The following is a 22,858-nucleotide window of genomic DNA, read 5'->3' on the forward strand; positions in this document are numbered from 1 at the left end:
AAAGGTTTGTACTCTGGGTAAAACTTTACATAATTCTTTGGCTTCTACATACATCCCTCATTTAAAACAGTTTTTATTGCCATTGCCAAATAGTGCCATAACAAGAAGACTTTTGAGAAAAAAGATATGTACAGACAGAGACTTGGTGAATCTTTTTATTGGATGCTGTAGGGTGGGTTTAAGCATAGGTGGAGAAAATGCTCTCAAATCCTAGACTTTTTAATGCTCAAAGGTAAACTAGTCATGTCTTGTGATCACTAAAGTCCATTACACCCTCCCCTAACCCAAGGACTCCAGAATATGGTATATAAGGGGCCAAGAATGTAAGATAAGAACAAGCATCATCTACCTGATGTGAAATATACAAACAAGCAGTAAAAGCCGGGTAGTGGTGGCACACATCTGTAATTTCATCACTTGGGAGGCAGAGGGAGGTGGATCTCTGTGTGTTTGAGACCAGCATGGTCTACAAAGCAAATTCCAGGACAGCCAGAGCTGTTACACAGAGAAATTCTTTCTCAGAAGACAGAAACAAAACAAAACAACAAAAACAAAGAAGTAGAAACAAAGTAATTAGATCTCATCAAGAAACTTCAGTTTCTTCCTGACTGTCAGTTTCTACTTAAAGTAACAGTAGTAACAGTAACTCTCCTGCTATTTGATCAAGCTAAGGACATGGCACAAAACACTTGACTCCCCAAACAGCTACCTTAAGAACTACATTAATGATCAATGTATTCATTTAGCAGCATAGACCATCGACATCCACATGACTTTTGGTGAATTCATGTTGATGTCCATGGGCTAGGCTGCCACTGGAGACCATACTGGTGTCCATGGCCCATTTTATTGGGGAGGCCCTGTTGATGTCTATGGCCTGTGCTGCAGCAGAGGGCCATGTGTTGATGTCCATGGTCTAAAATGCCACTGGATACCATGCTGAGGTCCAAGTGGCTCATGCCGATGCCGGCGCCCATGGGGATGTCCGTGATGTGTGCTCCTGCTGACTGAAAAGGGCAAGGAGGCACCTTTTAAGGAAGCTTTTGTAGTGATATTGATGATTGCAGACTCACAGTTAAGAAAGACATATAAGGCTCCTGTGACAACCCCTATCCCCACCCTACTTCACCCCCCCACCAAAAAAAAGTAACAGCCAAGAGAGCAAGACATTGAAGAAAACACTTAAAACTGCGATAAGGATGATCAAGTGTAGCTTTCCACAATTGATGGCTTCTGGCAGGGATGGGGGGTGGAGAAAGACTCAGTTTTCTTTATAAAGTGCTGACCACTGGGAGTTTGACTATACTCCAGTGACTATGTGGGCAACACAAATTAGACCTATCCTTTTATTTCTTTTTTGGAGGAGGTTACAAAGGGGACAGGCAGACCTGGGTGAATGGGAAGTGAGTGTGGTGGGGTGCATGTTGTGAAATTCTCAAACAATCAATAAGAATATTACATTAGTGGGAAAAAAGGATCGATATGTTAATCAAGGACATAGTGAACGTTATTGGGGCTAGCTGAAGTTAACCCAATGTATACTTTATTGAAGGACTTGAAATCCAAGATAAGTTGAACACACTTTAACTTAAGTTCATTGGAAGGACACTGGGGAGATTTTTGAAAAGGAGGTAAGTACAGTGAGTGTGACTATAACATGCTGCTGTTTCTTTTCCATCAAATATAGTAAAGTCTTACTGTATACAAAACAACATATTCAGTCCTGGGATTTCAAAGGTGAATGCTGAATATTCATCCTCCATCAAAGTGGCCTTTGTGATCTCATGGCACCACTGCTCAAACTTAATAGGTAAGGTCACATCTCACATATATGATGGTCACTTAGCACATGTGTTACACAGAAAGGCCATGTCAAGCTTGAGTCTCTTGGTTACCTGTTCAGTTCACACTCAACCCTGATAATAAAACAACATATTGTCAGCGTTCTCAGATGCTATTAGCTCCAGTAAACACTTGAAGAAAAACAAAGAAAGTTTTAAATGAAAAAGAAAAAAAAAAGAAAGAAAATTTTAAACCTGTGCCCTCTGGTGACATGTTTGGACAATGACACGGGTTCAGGCTTTTAGTGAAAATTTACTTAAGGGAACCAGTGGGGACAGACAGACACATTATATTATACACATACACATATAGACACACATATACACATACACACATAATACATAGATGCATATATATATGTATATAAAACAAAATCAGTCAATGAAAACATAACTAATTCAAGAAGACCCCAAACACTAACTTAGTCCCTCCTGAGGACCATGAACAATGGCCTAATACTAACCCCACTTCGCAAAGTTCCCAGTGCCTCTACACTGACATGAGGAAGACCAAGCCTCCAACACACAAACCCTTAAGAGACACATTGAAATCATCCCCCACATGAAAGGACTGGATAGAAGCTGACACATCCTGGGAATCCAGAAACTCCATTTCCCCCCTCTGTTTTTATCAGCAGAAATGTTTCTCATCTCACTTAAATGCCCAACCCATACTTCTCTTCTGCTTTCACCAAACACTTTCCCTTCAAGATGAACCTGACCCCTCTTATAAAGCTGTGTTTAGCATAATTTTAGCCTTGTGTTAAGCTGGTCTTGCTATAGATGTAGAGAAATGGTAAAATTAGCAAAATGGCTTTCTTCCGGTTAACTAAGTCTCAAAGGCAAGTCAAAAACTGGGTCCTTAAGCAGAGCGAATAGGAACTCTCTTAAAAGTGTTAGCATACCATTGAATTCACTCAGATCTAACATTATACATATTATTTTTGATAAATGCCATAATTTATTGCCATACAATATCTTTCAAGTTTTATTTTGTAAATGTTTGTTTCTCCAGTTACTTTCATGTGTAAACATTCCCCCCCCCCGTTTTACTTGATATTTGATCTCCCAAATAGAAATAATACATCTCATTCTGTGTGTAGATGCAGAGAAGAAATGAATGTTGGGTCATTCATCCAGATAAGGCAAATAAGGAAATGTGATCATATAAGGTTATGTTAAAGGAAAGAAGAATATAGAATGAGTAGAAATAAAAGAAGAAAATTAGGGTGCAAGTACCAGTATATGCCTATATCAATATTAAACATATATTCTACTTTTATTTCTATATCCACTCATGTTTACATAAAATATGTTAGTTGTACTTAACTTCTCAGCATTGCAATCAATACATGGATCAGGAATGAGTACCATCCAGATATAAATGAAAGGGCTACATTGGTTCATCCAGCGTTCCAGAACAATTTACCATAAACTGAGTTGTTTTTAAACAACAGAAACGTATTTCTCAACATCCTAAAGAATGAGAAAGCCATGTTTGTGGGGCTGAAAGTTTCAATATCTGCCCTAATTTTGTTTCTTGTTACCATGATAAAATATATCCTGACAAAATCAATTTGAAGGGAGAAAGTGTTTATTCTCATGACTACTGGGGTATCAGGAAAGGAGCCTGAAGCAGCTAGTCCTACAGTAAAGAGCCTCAGGAATGAATGCATATATGCTTATTATTCAGCTCACTTTTTCCACTCTTACACATGTGAGACCCAAACTCAGGAAATGGTGCTGCTCACGGTGGACTGGGCCTCATCACATCTCCCAGTTCAATCCAGACCCCCCCCCACACACACACACACCGCAGACATACCCAAAATCTTTTCCAGGTGATAATATATTTTGTAAAGTTGACATCTAAAAATTAGCCATCATAATTTTCATATGACAGAATGCTTTCAGGCTCATAGATGGCACCTTATGCCTACATCTTCAAGGTAGATATGATAAAGTAATATGTCAAGGCCTCTTTTGGGAGGGGACTAATCCTACCCATGAGGACTATGCTACCATAAACTCAACCCATCCTTAGGGAACCATCTCTTAACACTACTATCTCAAGTAGTGGAATTTCTTTTGTAAAACCAATTTGTGTGTTGATTGTACAGTCTGTGTTCATGTGAGTGATGGCGCATGTGCACATGCCTTTTTAAGACAAGAAAACAATCTTGGCTGTAGCTCCTCAGACTTTTTCCATTCACCTTGTTTTTGGAGACAATGTCTCTCACTGAATCTCATTCAATAGAGTATTCTGGCTGGCCAGGAAGAGCTGGAGAATCCATCTGTTTCTGCCCCCATGACCCCTGCACTGACTGGGATTACAGACATGCACTACCATTGCCCACCTTTTTAACATTGCTTCTATGAACCAAAGTCATGTTTTCATGTGTTAAGCATTTTACTTGAAGCCCTACGGTGTAGGATTTAATCTTGAGATCTGAGAGGAATACAAATCTCAGACCAAAGCAGGGCCTTGATATCTTTTTGTGTAAAAAGGGTTCACATGTTTTCAGTGACATGTGACAACATCCTGAGAGGTGAAAAGATGCTTTTGCATCCTTTTTATTACTCAGAAGTTAAATATGGATGCTCTAAGATGACCAGGTTGTTCTGTGGGAAGTTTGTACAACACTGTGCTACTTGGTTTTTGTCAACTTGACAGAAATCTAGACATATGTGGAAAGAGGGACTCTTGGTTGATAAAACACCTCTATCAGATTGGCCTCTGTAGGGCATTTTCTTAATGAATGACTTATTCAGGAGGACCAAGATCAGGGTGGGCAATAGCACTCCTAAGCTAGTGTTCCTGCTTTGCATAAGAAAATATGCATAAGAAAGCAGGCTGAGCAAGATCTGGGGAGAATGCTTTAAGCAGCCCTACTTCATTGTCCTGGCTTTAGTTCCTACCTCCAGCTTTCCAGCTTGAGTTTCTTCCCTGACTTCCTTTGGTGATGGTCTATAAGCTGTAAGATGTAGTGAATTGTTTTCGCCCAAAGTTGCTTTTGGTAATGGTGTTTCATGATATAAATAGAAGCTCAAATCAAGACAAATGTTAAGTTTGCTAAGACCAAAAACATATCCCAGATAGCTTCTTTAGATGTTTTTTGTTAGGATTGCTCACAACAATCTAAGCTTCAGAAAGCAGAAACTAAATGGAAAAACTACTCTTTGAAGGATGATGTAGGTCCGGGATCCTCTTTTCTATCTGTTATCAGTGATAGTAGCCCCTTCATGCCTGCAGCTACAAATGTCCTCTGACTTCTGATACTTTTATTTCTGTTCCAGGTATAAGAAGTTATGACCTGACTAACACTTCTCTTCCTCAAGGTCCCATTTACTGTGGCATTGAATCTGTATGGTACAAAATCTATGAGAGACAGAGTTTCCCTCCTGCTTTCAATCCCATTTTCCCTTACATGTCTCTCTTCCTGACCCCATGTCCTGCAAAAAAAAAAAAAAAATCCAAAGTACCCAAGTCATTGCGGAGCTACTCTGCCTTGGTGTGCAGTCAATTGTCTACTGAAAATCCCTTCTTCCAGAGAACAAGTTTCGGAGACTCCCCAGAAGCTTCATAGGAAAAAAAGCAGTACTTTTGCTAAGAAATATTGTATATGGGAAAATGGATTCCTCTAAAACCAAATTAGAGATTTTACTCTGGGGGCTGAAGAAAATAACAATCAGTGGCTTCACAAAAATACAAGATTGAGACAAAAGCATTAGAGGTTTAATACACCCGAAATCCTAAATCTGACATTTTTCAAAATCCAAAAGAAATCCCATATAATATTACAAGCAGAAATTTCATAATTGTGCTAATATTAAAGGTAAATGTCAAATTTTAGGTATTCAAAAATATTGTAGAAGATTATGAACAGAAAATGAATATATTTAGACCTGAGTCCCATTATCAAGATATTTCACTATATAAAAACAAATTTATCAAAATCTAAAAGAGCTATAAACAAAATACATTTTGAGCATCTAAGGTAAGGGATACTTAACCTGTTGATTTATATACATATAGTATACTACAATACAAAATGTGCTTTTGTGCTTGCTACCTTAAATGATTCTCAAAGAAGACTTATGTAGCAACAAGGGGATCAATTCATTAATTTGGTAAATTGTAAAACTACTGTCTGAGAATGACAAACAATATACCAAAAGTCACACGGGAGAGCTCAGGGTAAAACCAACTTTCCATCTCAGAGTGATTTGATTGTTATCCAATTTTGTTGTTGAGTTAGAAGTTATCTACATTCCCTTCCAAATTTAAACCAAAGGAGTGATGACCACTGTGCTCCCATGTTAAGGTGGGCACCAGAGGCAAAATTTAAAAGCATTGCAATTTGTTTAGAGTTATGAAAGAGATTTATTGGTATTATTTTTTCCTGAAATCTGATATTTCTAAAGCTGTTTGTAAATATAGATTTTTTAAAAAAATAATCTGATGCACAAGTCATTTTTTTTCTTTTATTTTTAAAAAAACTTTGATGTAACATCTGTCTCTATAATTTTAAGAAATATTTTAAATCAAGGTCATGGCTTAGGAGGGGCTAATTGGCAAGTCAGAGTCTTATTTTGTTTCCTGAGAAACTATCTGTTGCCATAATTCTACTCAGAAGCATGTCACCAAGATCAGTGACCAAGGGCCAAGTGTTGAGAAAAGAGAATAGCTTTAGTGAAGATGACAGACACCTGAAAGGAGGAGAAATTTAGTTTCAATTCCTCTTTTCCCTAGATCTTAAAGAAGTACTAGATTTTTATAGGGGCAACATGCAGAAAAACAGTATTTTTCAGGCACCTGGAGTTGGGCAGTCTGGAGTTTTATAGTGATCAAGCGTTGACAGAGTCTGAATGATAGTTTCCTGTCAACTAGAAGTCAAGCATTTCTGCAATGCAGAGTAAAGGGCACAACTCGGAATGAAACAGAAGAGGCATAATCTGAGGTGGATAGTATAGTTGTTTTTCAAAGTATTATTCCTATGCACCCTTTGGAGGTTTTGTGTAATCTGAGAAGCACTCATTAAATCCTTCTAGTTTTGTTTGTTTATTTCATTAAAATTTTATTTTTAGTGGTGATGATGGATTGGGCATCAGTGAATCTAAAGTTAGCCCAGAAACGTAAAGACTCAAGAGACATGTAGCTAAGATAAACCACTTGCAAAGAACCTAGGTTATTCATTGGACACAAACTATGTCAATCATCAATTCTCAGCAAATGAGCTTACAGCATATTAGAAAAATAGGCTGGTATTTTATGACTTCTCTAGGTCTGCCCATGCCAACTGCCAATGTGAATCCTTCCTGCTCATCTGAGGTCTCAGAGTAAAGTAGCAGTTGTCCTCACCAACCCCCAGAAGGTTTTTTTTGTTTTTTTTTTTTTTGTTTGTTTTTTTTTTGCCCAATAGTGCAATAGTGTTCCTCCCCAGAAAACAGCTATACCAACCATATTTCTTGACAGGTGTGTGCTACACCATGCTTTATAACCAAGAACGAAACCCATCTCCAGCAGATCAGGCTGAAGTTGGTAGACAAATGGGCCCATATCTGATTGTCAATGAAGAAGGTTTCGTGCCTGAAGAATATGTGAACTTAGTTCCAGAAAACTTGATCCCTGTGGCTTTGGAAGCAGAAGTGGAAGACCACCTGATACTGGAGGATGGGGACGAGGTCATTTGGTTTCATGTGCAGGACATAAATGATGATGATGAGGAGGAGAATCAAGCAGAGCTCATGGAAGACCTGAGCTGGGTTTACAATGTGGAAGAGGATGATGCAGATGACGATGATGCTAATCATGAGCATACTGAAATCGTCACAGGCACTGGTGAGTTATCTGTGTCAGAATTTTGGCACTTTAATCGAGGTCTGCTATGTCCTTCTATACAACATATCTGTTGTAACAATCGCATCCTGCTCAAGGGCCCATGCAGGCTTTGTGGTAGTTAGACACCCGTGTGAACCTGGGAAAACACTGAAACTGGAGAAACAATATGCTGTCTTAGTTTGTAAATGCAAATGAATATTTTTCTTTGTGGGGGAGGGCTGCAAATAACACCAGACCCAAGTGGTTCTTGTCCCAAGAGTCGGAAATAATTAGCCACACCGGATGTGAGCTGTACTGCAAAGAAGGAAATATTCCTGAAAACTATCAACTACTTACAATCCAGTCCTCGACTACAATTTGAGGATTATGCAAATGTAGTTTGACCCCTGGGAAGGTACCCAGAAATATTTGTTGGTATTTTGTTTGTTTCTACTTACTTTTATACTGAGAATACAAAGCATATTACTGCTGATCATAAACCAGAATTTTTTGGAATTTCTAGTCTCAATGTCTGTTCTTTACTTATTGAAGTAAATGACCATCTGTATGAACGATCCCATGATGAGACCAAAGAAGCTGCAGTTACAGAGAAAGTTGAGTCTGAAAATGAAAACCAGGAGGAGGAAGATGGCAATAACCCAAACTCAGCTGAAAACAAAGAGTAGAATCCAGGTATCTATATGTAGTGTATAGCATTCAGTCATTCCTGTCTATGTTTGTATGTGTATATTGTGTGTGTGCTTGTGTTATTTTTAAAGTTTTCTTTGGTAAACCAAATAATGAAAACTTTAAAAAAAATAGTTAAATTCAGTTTAAGGTTGGTAATAAACACTAGATAGCACAAACAACAACATGTTCTTAAATGTTCCTAATTATCTTTTTAAAAATAATTTGTGTGTGTGGTTGAGTGTTTATCTGTGTATATATGTGTGTGAGTGTGGTGTATGGCTAAGTGTGGTATATTCATATATGGGATGTACATATGTATGCAGTCAGGAATCAGAAGAGGGCATTGGGTTTGTTCCTCTCATTATTTGTCACCTTTTTCCTTTAAGGCGGCATCTGTGACTGCAGAGTTCAAGGTTTTCTGGCTAGGTTGACAAAGCAGAAAGCCCTAGTGATCCAGTCTCTCCCTTTTTCAGTACTGGAGTTAGAGGTTTCCACAAGGCCATGCCTAACTTGTTATATGGGTACTAGGATAAGAACCCAGACCCTCACGCACATAGAGAAAGCATTCTTTTCTTTTCAAATGCTTTATTAGTATGTATCTGTTCTTTTTTCTTGTTTTTATTGAGCTATGTATTTTTCTCTGCTTCCCTACATTCTTCCTCCTTCCCCTTCTATTCTTTCATGATCCCCATGCTCCAAATTTACTGTGGAGATCTTGTCTTTTTCTGCTTCGCATGTAGATTACATCCATGTATGTCTCTCTTCGGGTCCTCGTTGTTGTCTAGCTTCTCTGGGATGCTGCCAAGCCATCTGCCTATCCCAAATGGTCTTCACTTCTATTCATTCAGCTATAGCTATAAGGATCAACAGAAGATTTGCTAGATTGGGTAGTTGAGCCCATGACATTTTGAGAACCCAAAACAAATGGCTAAAGTTGTATTTACATATAGTAATTGAGACTTCATCATGTACTAACAGAAATAATCTATTTTAACAGGAAAAATGTTTAATAACTAGAATCACTGTGATTGGTATCTTAGTATTCATTTAGTCAAAATTATTACTATTTAATTTAACAGTCATTAAAAATTAGTCATTGGAAGATTATTTTTCCCATTGAATTTATTTTTAGTTTATTTCTAATTGTATCATTCCATTTTCCCTTTTTATTAGTATAGATCTTGTGGGTTTAGAGAGTATGATTTGTGAATAGAGAATACAGTGTTTCCTACAGTGTCATAACATAGACCACACTCTCCTAGAACTTGTTATATATGCCAGGCTTGTCTCAAACTCAGAATCCTCTTGTATTCACATCTTGAGTGCTAGGATTACAGATGTGCCCCATTATGCCCAGCTAGCAGGGTTTGCTTTTTGGTTCCAATAAGAGACTATACTAAAATTCCAGAATGGTTTTTCCAAAGCAAACAACAAAACAGAATTTTTCAATGCTCAAAAAGTGAGAAAAATGAAGTTGTTATAGTAGGAGAGGGATTGACTACATATTCTGTATGAACACTTTCATCCCCAAAGATCAAGGCTATGATGGAGACAGGTTGTGTAAAGATCATGTTAAAACAGCGCGTGCGTCTTAGGTTGACTGCTTTCTTTGTTTTGCAAAGTAGCTGGTCCATGTTAATGCTCTACAAGTACTAACTATCCCTTATTACCTCCTACAGCTTGAAGGCATAGAGATGAAATACAGAAAGGCAGAAACACATGAAGATTTTATCAACACAGATTGTGGTTCAAAGTTCATCACCCTTTTAAGTTAACCTTACCATTATCTGATGTCTTATTGTATTGTCTTCCTATAACCCAGTGTCCAGTAAAAAATACAAGATTTAACAAGCATAAACAAAAGATTCTTCGCAGAACACTGAGTCAATTAATTAATATTGTTTTTGTCTTGATATAGCAGATATTAAAGGGGATCATTTGTGACTATGTTTTAAATTCTTTCACTAGTAGCCCCTAGCTACTACAACATTAGTGTTAAACGATTTATTTCAAGAGAGAGGGAGAGGTCTAGCTTCTATTCATGGAAACTAATGAATGTACTGGCTTGTCTGGAAGCCAGATAGTGTCATTGCGCAGTGGTGGCAGTGGCAACAGCAACAGCAGCAGCAGCAGCAGCAGCAGCAGCAGCAGCAGCAGCAGCAGCAGCAGCAGAAGGAGAAGGAGAAGAGGGAAAGGAAGAGGAGGAGAATGAGGAAGAGGAGGAGGAGGAAGAAGAAGAAGAAGAAGAAGAAGAAGAAGAAGAAGAAGAAGAAGAAGAAGAAGAAGAAGAAGAAGAAGAAGAAGAAGCAGAAGCAGAAGCAGAAGCAGAAGCAGAAGCAGAAGCAGAAGCAGAAGCAGAAGCAGAAGCAGAAGCAGAAGCAGAAGCAGAAGCAGAAGCAGAAGCAGAAGCAGAAGCAGAAGCAGAAGCAGAAGCAGAAGCAGAAGCAGAAGAAGAAGAAGAAGAAGAAGAAGAAGAAGAAGAAGAAGAAGAAGAAGAAGAAGAAGAAGAAGAAGAAGTAGCATCTAGGTACTTGTTAGAAATTCAATTATCAATTACACAAGTCCACTGATGTGGTAGTGTCATATCAATCTATCTTCCATTGGTTAATTAATAAAGAAACTGCTTGGCCTGATAGGTTAGAACATAGGTGGGTGGAGTAAACAGAACAGAATGTTGGGAGAAAGAGGAAGTGAGCTCAGACTCCATAGCTCTCCTCTCTGAGGCAGACACAATGAAGCTCCGACCCAGGATGGACATAGGCTAGAATCTTCCTGGTAAGTGCACCTCGTGGTGCTACACACATTAATAGAAATGGGCCAATCAGTGTTTATATGAATACAGTTTGTGTGTTGTTATTTTGGGGCATAAGCTAGCCAGGGGACCGGGAGCTAGGCAGCAGGAACACAGCCTGCAGCTCTCTCTACAGTCCACTACAGACAAGCTGACTCAGAAATGTTCAAGTTAAACCAAAACGCTGAGTTTTTATAAGTCTTTTAGGTGATTCTAAAGCCTATTAATGCTTTACAAACACTAGATTAGAGCAATGGAAGGCCAGGTTTCTGCTTTATGAGTGTTAGTTAATTCATTTGAGACTCTTTTCAGTAAATTGAACAGGGAAATAAAGAATGAAGAAAAGACTTGAATTCCTCAGTGTCAGAACATAAAGATGTGGAAGCTTAATGATTATGTTGTGGAAGGAAGGGAATCAGGTAAGGGAGAAGAAAGCTAATCCTAGGAATATACCAATTTTATGATGTCATATATACAGTTTATAATGTATAAAATAACCATATACTAATGGCAAAGTCATACAAGTATAAAAGAAGGGATACACATGACTAATGCCTGTATGTGTAGACTGTACAGAGGAGTGTAGGTCAATAATAAGCTCTTTATTTAGAAGAATGGCTATCTGAGAAGAGAGATGACAGGTGATTCATTTAGAGAAGGTACTCTTGGTTCTATAAATCTATGATGAATTATTACTACAAAATCAAATAGCTTAAAACAAGAGACATTTATACTCAGACAGTTCTGAAGGACACAAATCTGAAATCAATTTGCTAATTCAGGAACACTCACTCAGTAGCTTTAGGAAAGAATCCTTGTTTCTCTAACTTCTGGTCACTTTTTATGTGATTTTCTCTTGTTTGTCTGTTTCCTCCAGAATGGATATGACCATTGCTATCTTGAATCAGAGTATCTATGATAATTTAACTCCCAAGCGTCCTGAGATCAGGCTTATACTCTTCCCCTAGTGGAGGGATGGAGTATTTTTTCAGGGATTATAGGGATCAAAATCTTTAAGAGATTTTCCCCAAAGCTTCTCTTTCCCCAATATTATGTAGGAGGTGAAATGCTGGTAAGTTATGGGACTCTGGTTGTATAGCCCCAAGTATGTGACCCATGGGGTCTTCATTCTTCAGATGTATAACATTTTATGTATTATTCATGAGGTGGATGGGATTCTTCAGTTGTATAGCTGCAGGTCTGTTGCTCAGATAGCTTGGCATGAATCACCCATGCTCCTATATATAACCTCAATAAACCCATTGCTTCACCAGCTGTATTTGCATGGAATCTTTCTGTCAGTCAGTCAGTGCTCTATCTGGGGTGATTAAATGGTTCTTTACATCTCATAAGGAAGGCTCATGTATGGCATACTTTCTTTCTCCATATCCTTTCTCTTAGCTGATAACACTAATAATTTGATTTAAGCCTCAAAAGAAATATAGGATAATTCCATAGGGTGTTTCTTTGTTGTTGTTGTTGTTGTTTTGGTTTTAAACTTTTATTGATTCTTTGTGAAGTTCACATCAGGCTTCCCAATCCCACTTATCTCCTCGAGCCCTCACATCTACCCTCCACCCATGCAACTTTCCCTCAAAAATAAAACAAAAAAGAAAAACCAAACCAAAACCAACTAAACAAAAAGAAGACAGAGAAGAATCTCATTGTGGAAGCTGTAATGTGGTTTGTTGACTCACACGGTTTACCCTTTGGTCTATTCATCAAACTGCTATGAGTCATTGGTCTGGTTTGAGGCCACTGGCTTCTGCTACATCACTGATAATGGATTCTCACTGGGGCTCCTCTTGGATATCCTGCTGTTGTTCTGTGTCATGGAGATCTTGCTGTTTTGGATCTGTAGGTTCATCCCCTTCACATGCTACAGCAGTTTATAGTTGAGGTTTATGTTAGAGTGGGCTAACTCATATAGCCCTTGTTCTAGGCCTGGGTGGTAGCTGGATTGGTTAGCCTGCCTCCTTTCCCTCATCTTCACTACTCAGGTGAGCTCTGCAGCACTGCCTCAGCTAGCTCACCCAATGCAGCCTGCAGCAAGGGTCAAGTCTAGTTTGCTTGCTCTCAGTTCCTCAAATATGGTCATACCACCAGGGCCAGCTCTACTGTTTTGCCCAGGTGAGGTGCCAGATCCTTTCTCCTGAGTGTTGTATGGGGCATGGGGAAAGGGGTATCAGTTTTCCTGTTCTCATGCTCTCAGCGATGGCTCACCTGCACCCCTGAAAACAGGGTCAGATCTAGTGTTCTGTCCAGATGAGGGAGCATGGCTAGGTCTCCTGTGTTCTACAGCTGGGGAGGGTAGAACTAGTTCCCTCACTCTTATGACCCCAGGGCCAGCTCTCTCACCTACGGTGGTCACCAAGGGGAGATGGCAGAGGGAGGATGGCATCTTTTGCTCACCCATGCCACCACATGGTAGATAAGGGGGGGGGGGATGGATCAGCTCTCCTGCTCTCATGCCCCAGGACCAGTTCACTGGCCTGAGTCCTGATAACAGGGTCAGCTCTAGTGTGTTGCCCAGGTGAGTTGCAGACCCATGATGAGGGGTAGAGCCATCTTTGCCCAATTCATAGACCAGCTCTCCTGCTGTAGTATCTAGCTATCACAGGGTCAGCTATCCCATGGCAAGTGAGGGTATGGCTAGCTCAGTGCAACACTCAGATTTCCACATGCATAGTCCTTATCATTCCCTGGGTTAACACCAGTCAAAGACATCATCATGGACCTTAGCTGCAGCAGGACCATAGACCCAGACATGACCCGTGGCAGAAGCTTAGGCCCAGATGTCACCAAGTTTCCAGTGACCACACAGGGTGATGTGGGAGCCCCCTCTGTGTGCTGTCATTACCATAAATGAATAAAGACTCTGCCTTGGCTTGTTGGTGGGACAGAACTTGGGTAGGTAAGGAAAACTAAATGGCATGTTGGGAGAAAGGAAGCAGATTCAGAGAGACGCCATGGATCCTCTGCCTGAGTAAGACATGCTGCTGAAACTTAGCCTGTAAGCCACTGCCACATGGTGATACACAGATGAATATAAATGGGTTAAACTAAGATGTAAGAGTTAACCAATAAGAAGTTAGAGCTAATGGGCCAAGCAATGTTTTAATTAATACAGTTTCTGTGTGGTTATTTTGAGGCTAAGCTAGCTGGGCAGCCGGGGTGAACAAGTGGCTCCTCCTCCAACAACAGGGGTACCCAGATCAGGATGTCCCTGGTGGCAGCATGGCCCTTGGCTACTATGGTGGTTTGAAAGAAAATGGCACCCAAAGGGAGTGGCACCATTAGGAGTTGTGGCCTTGTTAGAAAAGGTATGACCTTGTTGGAGGAAGTGAGTTACTTTGGGAGTGGGTTTTGAGCTCTTCTATACTCAAGCTACTCTCAATGTTTCAGACCATTTCCTGTTGCTTGCAAAATGTAGGATGCTTAGCTACTTCTTTAATACCAAATCTACCTGCATGCCACGATGTCTGACCATGATGATAATGTACTGAACATCTGAACTGTAAGTAAACCACCCCAATTAAATGTTTTCCTATAAAAGTTGCCATGGTCATGGTATCTCTTCATAGCAATAGAAATCCTAACTAAGAAAGACACCAATATGTCTCGGACCCCGTGCATCTGCAGAAACCTCAGTGTTATCAGGATCCACAGACATCACCCCAGACCCTGCTCACTGCAGGGCCTCTCCATCTTGTGTTTCTTGGTAAATTTGATCTTCAAAGACAACATATCCAAATAAAATCACATTTATAGGTAGTAGATATTAGAACTTGACATTCCTTATTTTAGAGAATGATATTCAGTTTATTAGAAGAAACAGAAAACTTGCATTGTTCTTATATATTAAATAGTGTGGTGGGTACATAGTATAAATACATTTGACTTCATATCTACATATTCTACATCTATGAATTGAAGTATGAATCAAAAATGTTTGAAAAACAATTGTGCTATATATAGATTTCTTCTTTAGTTCTTAAATAATTTACATAATATATATTCTAAGTAATATAGAGATATTGATGGCTTACTAGGGTTATATACAAATGCTACATGTTTGGCTATGTCTTTTTTATATCTTGAATATCATGTAGTTTATCATCTTCACCAAGTTCTGAAAATAATCTCTAAGAGATATTGAAGGATGATTATATCTTCTATAATATTATGTAAGACTTAGATATTTATAAATAAAAAAACTGACAAAACATTAGAGGGAAATGGAAATGGGGCTAAGAACTACAAGCTATTTAAAGAAAATGAAGCCTTAATTAATTTTTGTAGAAGACTGTATAAGGGTAAAGGCCAGAGATACGTTGATAGAAGACCCTGTTTATACATTGCATAAGGTTGCTTACATACTTTCTCTTTAGCATTAGTACTTTCCTCTTCTTTTTAAATGGTTGTTTGTTTGTTTGTTTGTTTATTTATTTATTTATTTATTTATTTATTTGGTTTATCGAGACAGGGTATCTCTGTAGCTTTGAAGCCTGCCCTGGAACTAGCTTTTGTTGACCATGTTGGACTTGAACTCACAGAGATCTGCCTGCCTCTGCCTCCCGAGTACTGGGATTAAAGGCTTGTGCCACTATTCCACTACTGCCTGGCAAAGATTTATTACTACTATATGTACAATGCCCCTCCTGCATGTATGCCTGCAGGCCAGAGGAAGGCACCAGATCTCATTACAAATGGTTGTGAGCCATTACACATTACACATGGTGGATGCTGGGAATTGAACTCAGCACATCTGCAAGAACAGTCAGTGCTCTTAACCTCTGAGCCATCTCTCCTCTTCTTGTTTTCTTGTTAAACACCTCAAAATCTACTCTTGTTAGAAAGTAACATTTCACATTCCTTCAGAGAAACATATACCTCATCCTTTTAAAGTCAGAATGGTAACATGAAAAGTCAGTATAAATTACCATCGCTACTTTAAAATTAATCTAAACATCTGCATTGGAATATGGATTTCTTTCTAGAAATGTGTTTTGCATGATTTTTGGTTGCTGACAAGTGACCAACCAGCATAACTGCTCACTGCCTGCCCCTGTTCATGCTGATATGAATTAGGGCACAGCATTAACTAGGCAGGAGAGCTTATGATAGGAACAAAGTGCAAAGCCCTTACTTTCTCACCAGAAAACCCTTTATGCTGGTTTATATGCCAGTACAAAAGCAAAATTAACAAGCTATCATAATAGGAGCATTTTTAGTCTATTCCAGATTACAGCTGTTTACATTTGTGCTCAGGAAGAATATAGTGTTGCACGGGGAGCACTCCCAATCCCAAAACAAACAGCATATGATACCTGGACTTAAGTGGGTGATCGTGAATGTTCCAAGATCATATCCACTAGGTTAGCTTCAGTTTTCATCTATGCAAATATCTGTTTTGAAATTAATGCTTAAAGGAGACTTTGAGAAATAGAGGATCAATGCCACTGTCATTAGAAGACAGTGTTAAAGGACTGCAAATGTAGCATTTGAAGCTCATTTTCAAATGTAGCTATTAGGCAGAGCATGTCTGAGTCAGTTGATTTCTACAGCTTAACCAAGCTGGAATCATGGGAGACCCAGGGATCAGCACAGTCAGCTGGCTCCAGTAACTGCCTGGATAAATAATCCTGAACAAAATTTCCATTGAGGCTGAGGACTGAAGCTGACTCATGCAGAAGTGAGCCACGGGTACACGATGACCCACAGGAAACCTGAGCCAAAGGCCTCCTATCTGTGTAGCAGCCACATTATTGAACATGGTGGAAGAAGAGCTCCCAGTTGAGATAACAGAACCCTGGGATGGTACTTGCATGTGCAGGGAATAAAAAAAAAAACACGAGAGTAACTGAATAGCAGATGTTTCCAGAAAAGGGCAAGAGGTTTGGTCGTGTTGGTCATAGTCTGGGACCCATCAATACTTGACATGAGTGAAATGCTGGGATACAGATGGTCTTCCCAAACTGCATCTTCTATGATCATTAACCCATGTCTAAGCCTGATGGGCTGGTGATCTCAGAATGATCCCACTTATTACATATTTTTCTGGGAAACTGATGTAAAAGGTGACTTATACAAGGAAGTCATGGCAGAGCCACTGCTTAAAGCCAGTATACAGCCTTCCTTTTCTGCTTTGTATCCCAGAATCATTTGCTCAAAACCAGAAAAGTCTATGAATATGATAAGTGTGGTGACTATATTATCAGTCCTTTCACACTTATGGACCTTCAGTGTTATGGCAAAAGCTATTGGGACAAGTCAAAGTGTGCATCACAGCAGCTGCTCTTCCATGGACTTCCCCTAGAAGGGAAACACATTTGTTTAAAATGGCCATGTAACACCACTTCCAGTTTCTCCACTCAACCAGATCCTACACATCCTTTTCCATGGACTAGCTTAGTGGGTCCTTCTGATCCTTCCTTCTAAGCACCCTCCTCATCCATGGGTATGTAGGAGGAACCAACATGAGAAGAGAAGGAGCTCCAGAGATGGAAATGGCAGAAGACAAGTGCAATGAAAGAGGAAATAGTTAAGAAGGGGGCTCTTTAACTAGGAAGGGGAGAGAGGACTACTCAGAGGGAGAGGACTCGAGGAGAGCTATATAACACTAAAGATGTTTGAAAAAGCCATACAGAATCATATTATTTCATGTTTACCTAAGACTACATATACATGCATGTTATAGATATATGCCTATATAGTTACACAGTTTAAATAAATTTATGCCAATTGGGATCACAGTGCTCCACATGCAAAGCCATAGACTAACAATAACACACAAAAAGACTTCTCATTTTTTTTCAAGTTGATAGTTAGAACAATCCAAGAGATCCCCCAGAACACCCCCTCCCAGAATATGATAATCTAGTGCCATCACTCTTGAGTGCCTCTCAGATTTTTATGGTAAGCTCCTGTTGCTGAATACAGTACATACTTTGGAAACAGGGCTTGGAGGTATCTAGTTACAACTGACTAGGAAACGTCCTCCCTGCGTATTAGCTCCTATAGTGCAAGAAGGTGCTATGCAAGCTGCCTTGGGAGAAAAGCAATCCATACTCCTCGTCAGCAGTAAAGCCTATGAAGCGCAATAACCAGCAAAGCAAGAAATCCCCCAAGGTGCAGTAGTGGTGGTACTTATATATTGGGGGGGGGGAGAGAGCAATCAACATCCTTTAAATTGTACTTTAGGGCTGCTCAATAGCAGGAGATTTGTGCCAGCTGTACATGACTGGTGAGGCCATGGACCCCAAAGAATATCCAACTGGTATTTTCTGTAACATGTGGGCCTGCTTGCTGGGGTTTCTGTCCCGTCTGGTCCCCCAGCCATTTTAGTCCCAGAGAAAATCACACAGAAAGTCTGCATTAGATATAAACTGATTGGCCCATTAGCTCAGGCTTCTTATTAGCTCTTATAACTTATCTTAGCCCATTATTCTAGTCTATGTTAGCCATATGGCTCAGTACCTTTTTTAGCGGGATAGGTCATATCCTGCTTATTTGGTGATCTGGGCAGCAGTTGGGAAAGAGCTTCCTTCTTCCCAGAATACTCCTGTTCTCATCGCCCTGCCTCTACTTCCTGTCTGGTTGACCCACCTATACTTCCTGCCTGACCAATCAGCGTTTATCTAAAACATGATTGACAGAATACAAACAATTCTCCCACACCAATTTTCCTAAACCAGTATAATTTCTAGCTGCATTATAAATACTTATCCTTCTACCCATAGATAAGTGTAGATCTCACCACTCATCAAAGATGCGTGCCTTTGCAGCAGCAAAACCCACTACAGGAATCCTCAACTGGTAAAAATGCAGAAAACCACTAGGTGACCAGCCTCAGCTGGTATACCTACAAATACAACCTCTACACCTAATGATCAAGAAACATTGCAGACAAGGGTTCATATAGATTATAAGAGCCAGAGAACCAAGATGTTCACTTTGAAGTTGTGCCTTCTATATAGAACAGTTGCTGCATCCAGCATGGCTCCAAGGACTTTAACCTAATAAGGGGAGGATGGTTGAAGAAAAGACATACACACACACAACAGAACAGCAGGAATTGGGTGGACTGAGATCTCTGCTGGAGAAACCACAACACCCTGGTAACTCAGAATGTTTGTTATAAATAGTAGAATAGAGAGGCAGGATATTGCATACAGCTGAACAAGGAGTCAGTGTTTATGGTATAAAGCTGGATCAAGGAGGCAGTTTTAGCTAATCTCAGTAGGAGTTTTAGCTAATCTCCGCATTGTTTTATCTAAATTCTTCTATTACCAATAAAGACTTGGGAGTCAGATATTGGGGTAAAAAAAAGGTGACAAATCAAAGAAGTGGAGAAGAAGTGAACAGCTGACTCTCCCATTTTTACTGGATTCCCAGTAAGTGTTTCTCTCTCCACACATCCCTCTCTATTACTTCCTGTGCATCTCTCTATCAGTCTTCCTGGGTCTTCTGTACTCTCTATGGTTAATTCTTGTCAATTGGTTGCTGACTCTGCCCCCTGATTCAAGGTTAATTTTATTAACATAGCCTCCGAGTTTCACAGTGTGATCAAATATCCCACAGCAAAGCAGTCTCTCTATTGGTGCAATATTGAGGTTGTTAATACTTGGGGAAGTAGCTATGGTGGACATTTTCTGCACTCACTTGGTTCCCTAAGAAAGGCTTTACCATTTCCCTATGAGCTTTACCCCAAGGGGATAGATAGCCTTTGCCATTCCTCCATGGGTCTGAAGCTCTGAGGTCCTTGATCTGGCCCAGGTCAGCACCACACACTCACTGAGGATTTCAGTCCTTCAGAATTTCCTACAGCCAAGGAAGCTGCACCCATGAAATCTCAACAGTATCACATTTTAAACAAGATCTGAACAGTGAAAATACCAGTTACCTTGGAGACATGACTACACGAAATGTCACTAGGTCCCAGCCCTAGACAAAGAGCTACAGGAATCTAATTCTTTCTGAATTGGGGAAAACCAGTATTTTCCAGGGACAAGTCCCATGATTAGTTATCCAATCCCAAGGGGTCAACCCCAAACACATATACAAATGGACAACACTAAATGGACTCATCAGGGTGTATTTATATATTTCTATGTATGCATACATGCAAAAATAATAACGAAGCAGTACATGAAAATAAAAATAGAAGTAGGACTTGGTAAATGAAGGTTCAAAAGGAGAGGGAGGAAGTTATACAATTTACAAAGATCAAAGTATAATTATGCATATGTCTGATATATTCCATGACACCCATTATTTTATGGAATTAATAAACACTAGTGAAAATAAAAAAAAATAACAACTGATTGTCCTGTGGGTCCATTTTTTCCTTCTGTGTGTTTAAAATCCTTGGAATTATTTGGGCCATAGGCAAGCTATAACACCTGCAAAGAAAAGTTTCTCCCCCATCCCCAACATCCATCAATTGCCAACAGCTTCTTAGCTAGAGGTGGGGCATTATGAGCCCTCTCCCATGCATGTTTATGTGCACATTATATTTTTATATTTGTGTATCTGCAAGTCTACCCATTCTGACATCCCCAGCATTATGAAATTCTGAATGTGTAAGGCCTTAAAAACATGTTAGTTGTACTCTCATAATGCTTTTTTCACCATTGTACATATTCAATTATTATATTAAAATTAAATTAATGAAATGCATCCAAAATATGCCCCTTTCTGTCACTAGTATTGACTATTAAAAATGTATAATCATTGGGGGAGAAATGCCCTCCAACCACGCATGGATGCCTGAGACAGGTAGGAGAGCCGACCCTGATGCCATGAGAACAGGAGTACTACTCATGTCTTCCACAAGCTGCAACACTCAGGAGAGCAGGCCCTGCACCTCACCTGGGCAGCACAATATAGCCAATCCTGTTGGCAGAAATATGGGTGAGGTAGCCCTAAACTTGTAAGCATAGGAGAGCTGTTTCCATTCCTCATCTGTCATGTGGCAGCATGGGCAGGGAAGAGATGCTCCCCACAGTGCCTGAGGCATAAGAGCCTGAGAGCTCTCCCTGCATCTCATTAGCTGCAGGACTCAGGGAAAGTGGCCCCTATGCCATACCTGGGCAACATAGTAGAACCAGTAGAGCTGGCTCTGAAGGCGTAGGTGGGAGAACCCAGGCTGAGGACATTAAACCAGGAGAATTGGCCCTGCCCCTTGCTGTTTGCTGCAAGGGGTAAATTAGCCAAGGAAATGCAGGAGAGCTCACCATGATGGTGAAGACAGGGGAGAGCTGGCAGATTTCTCAACCCTACAACTACCCAGGCCCCAAACCAGGGATAAGAATTAGCCCACCCTATCTATGATCTGTTGGAGCACATGAAGGGACCAGTCCTGTAGACCCAAGTTGCAGGATCTCTTTCACACAGGGCAACAACAGGATACCAAAGAGGAGTTCTGGTGAGGGCCAGCATCGATAGGGTAGCAGAAACCAGAGGCCTTGAACCAAATTCTTTGCAATGAACACTTACTTACAAGTAAAGACAGATGGATAAAAGCGTAAAAAAAAAAAAAAAACTGTGTCACACTACAGTTTCCAGGGTAAGATTGATTTCTCTCTCTCTTTTTTTTTCTTCTTTCTCTTTATTTTATTTTTGGGGGGAAATTGCAAGGACAGAGGGAGGATACAAAAAGATGGTGAAATGAATGGGATGAAGATGGTTGATGTGAAAGATACAAAGAATAAATAAGCCAGGCAGTAGTGGTGTATGCCTTTAATTCCAGCGCTTGGGAGGCAGAGGTAGGCAGATCTCTGTGAGTTTGAGGCCAGCCTGGTCTACAAGAGCTAGTTCTAGGGCAGGCTCCAAAGCTACAGAGAAACTCTGTCTCGACCCTGTCTCAAAAAAAAAAAAAATTCTGGAGAAAAACTCAAAGCTATCCCACTAAAATCAGGAACAAGAAAAGTTTATCCACTCTCTCCATAATTATTCAATATAGTACTTGAGGTTCTAGCTAGAGAAATAAAACAAGAAAAGGAGATCAAGAGGATACAAATTGGAAATGAAGAAGTCAAACACTCACTATTGGCTGATGATATGATAGTTTACATAAGTGACCCCAAAAATTCTACTACGGAACTTCTACAACTCATAAGCACTTTCAGTAATGTAGCAAGATACAAGATTAACTCAAAAAAATCAGTAGCCCTCTTTTATGCAGATGATATATGGGCTGAGAAAGAAATCAGAGAAACATCACCCTTCACAATAGCCACAAATAACATAAAATATCTCAGAGTAACTCTAACCAAACAAGTGAAAAACCTGTATGACAAGAACCTCATGTCTTTGAAGAAAGAAATTCAAGAAAACACCAGAAAATGAAAGGGTCGCACATGTTCTTAGGTAGGTAGAATTAACATAGTAAAAATGACAATCTTAGCAAAAGCAATCAATAGATTCAATGCAATGCCCCCCCCCAAAAATCTCAGCAAAATTCTTCACAGACATGGAAAGAACCATACTGAACTTTATATGGAAAGGCAAAATTCCAGGATAATCAAAACAGTCATGTACAATAAAGGAACTTTTAGAGGCATCATAATGCCTGACTTCAAACTCTTCTAAAGTATTGAAAACACCCTGGTATTGACATAAAATCAGACAGAAGGACCAATGAAACCAAATCGAAGACCTGAATATTAATCCACACACCTACAAACACCCGATTTTTGTCAAAGAAGCAAA

The sequence above is a fragment of the Alexandromys fortis genome, unplaced genomic scaffold (assembly GCF_014885135.2).
Source record: "Alexandromys fortis isolate MF-2015 unplaced genomic scaffold, M_Fortis_MF-2015_v1.1 scaffold_205, whole genome shotgun sequence".
Taxonomy (NCBI): domain Eukaryota; kingdom Metazoa; phylum Chordata; class Mammalia; order Rodentia; family Cricetidae; genus Alexandromys; species Alexandromys fortis.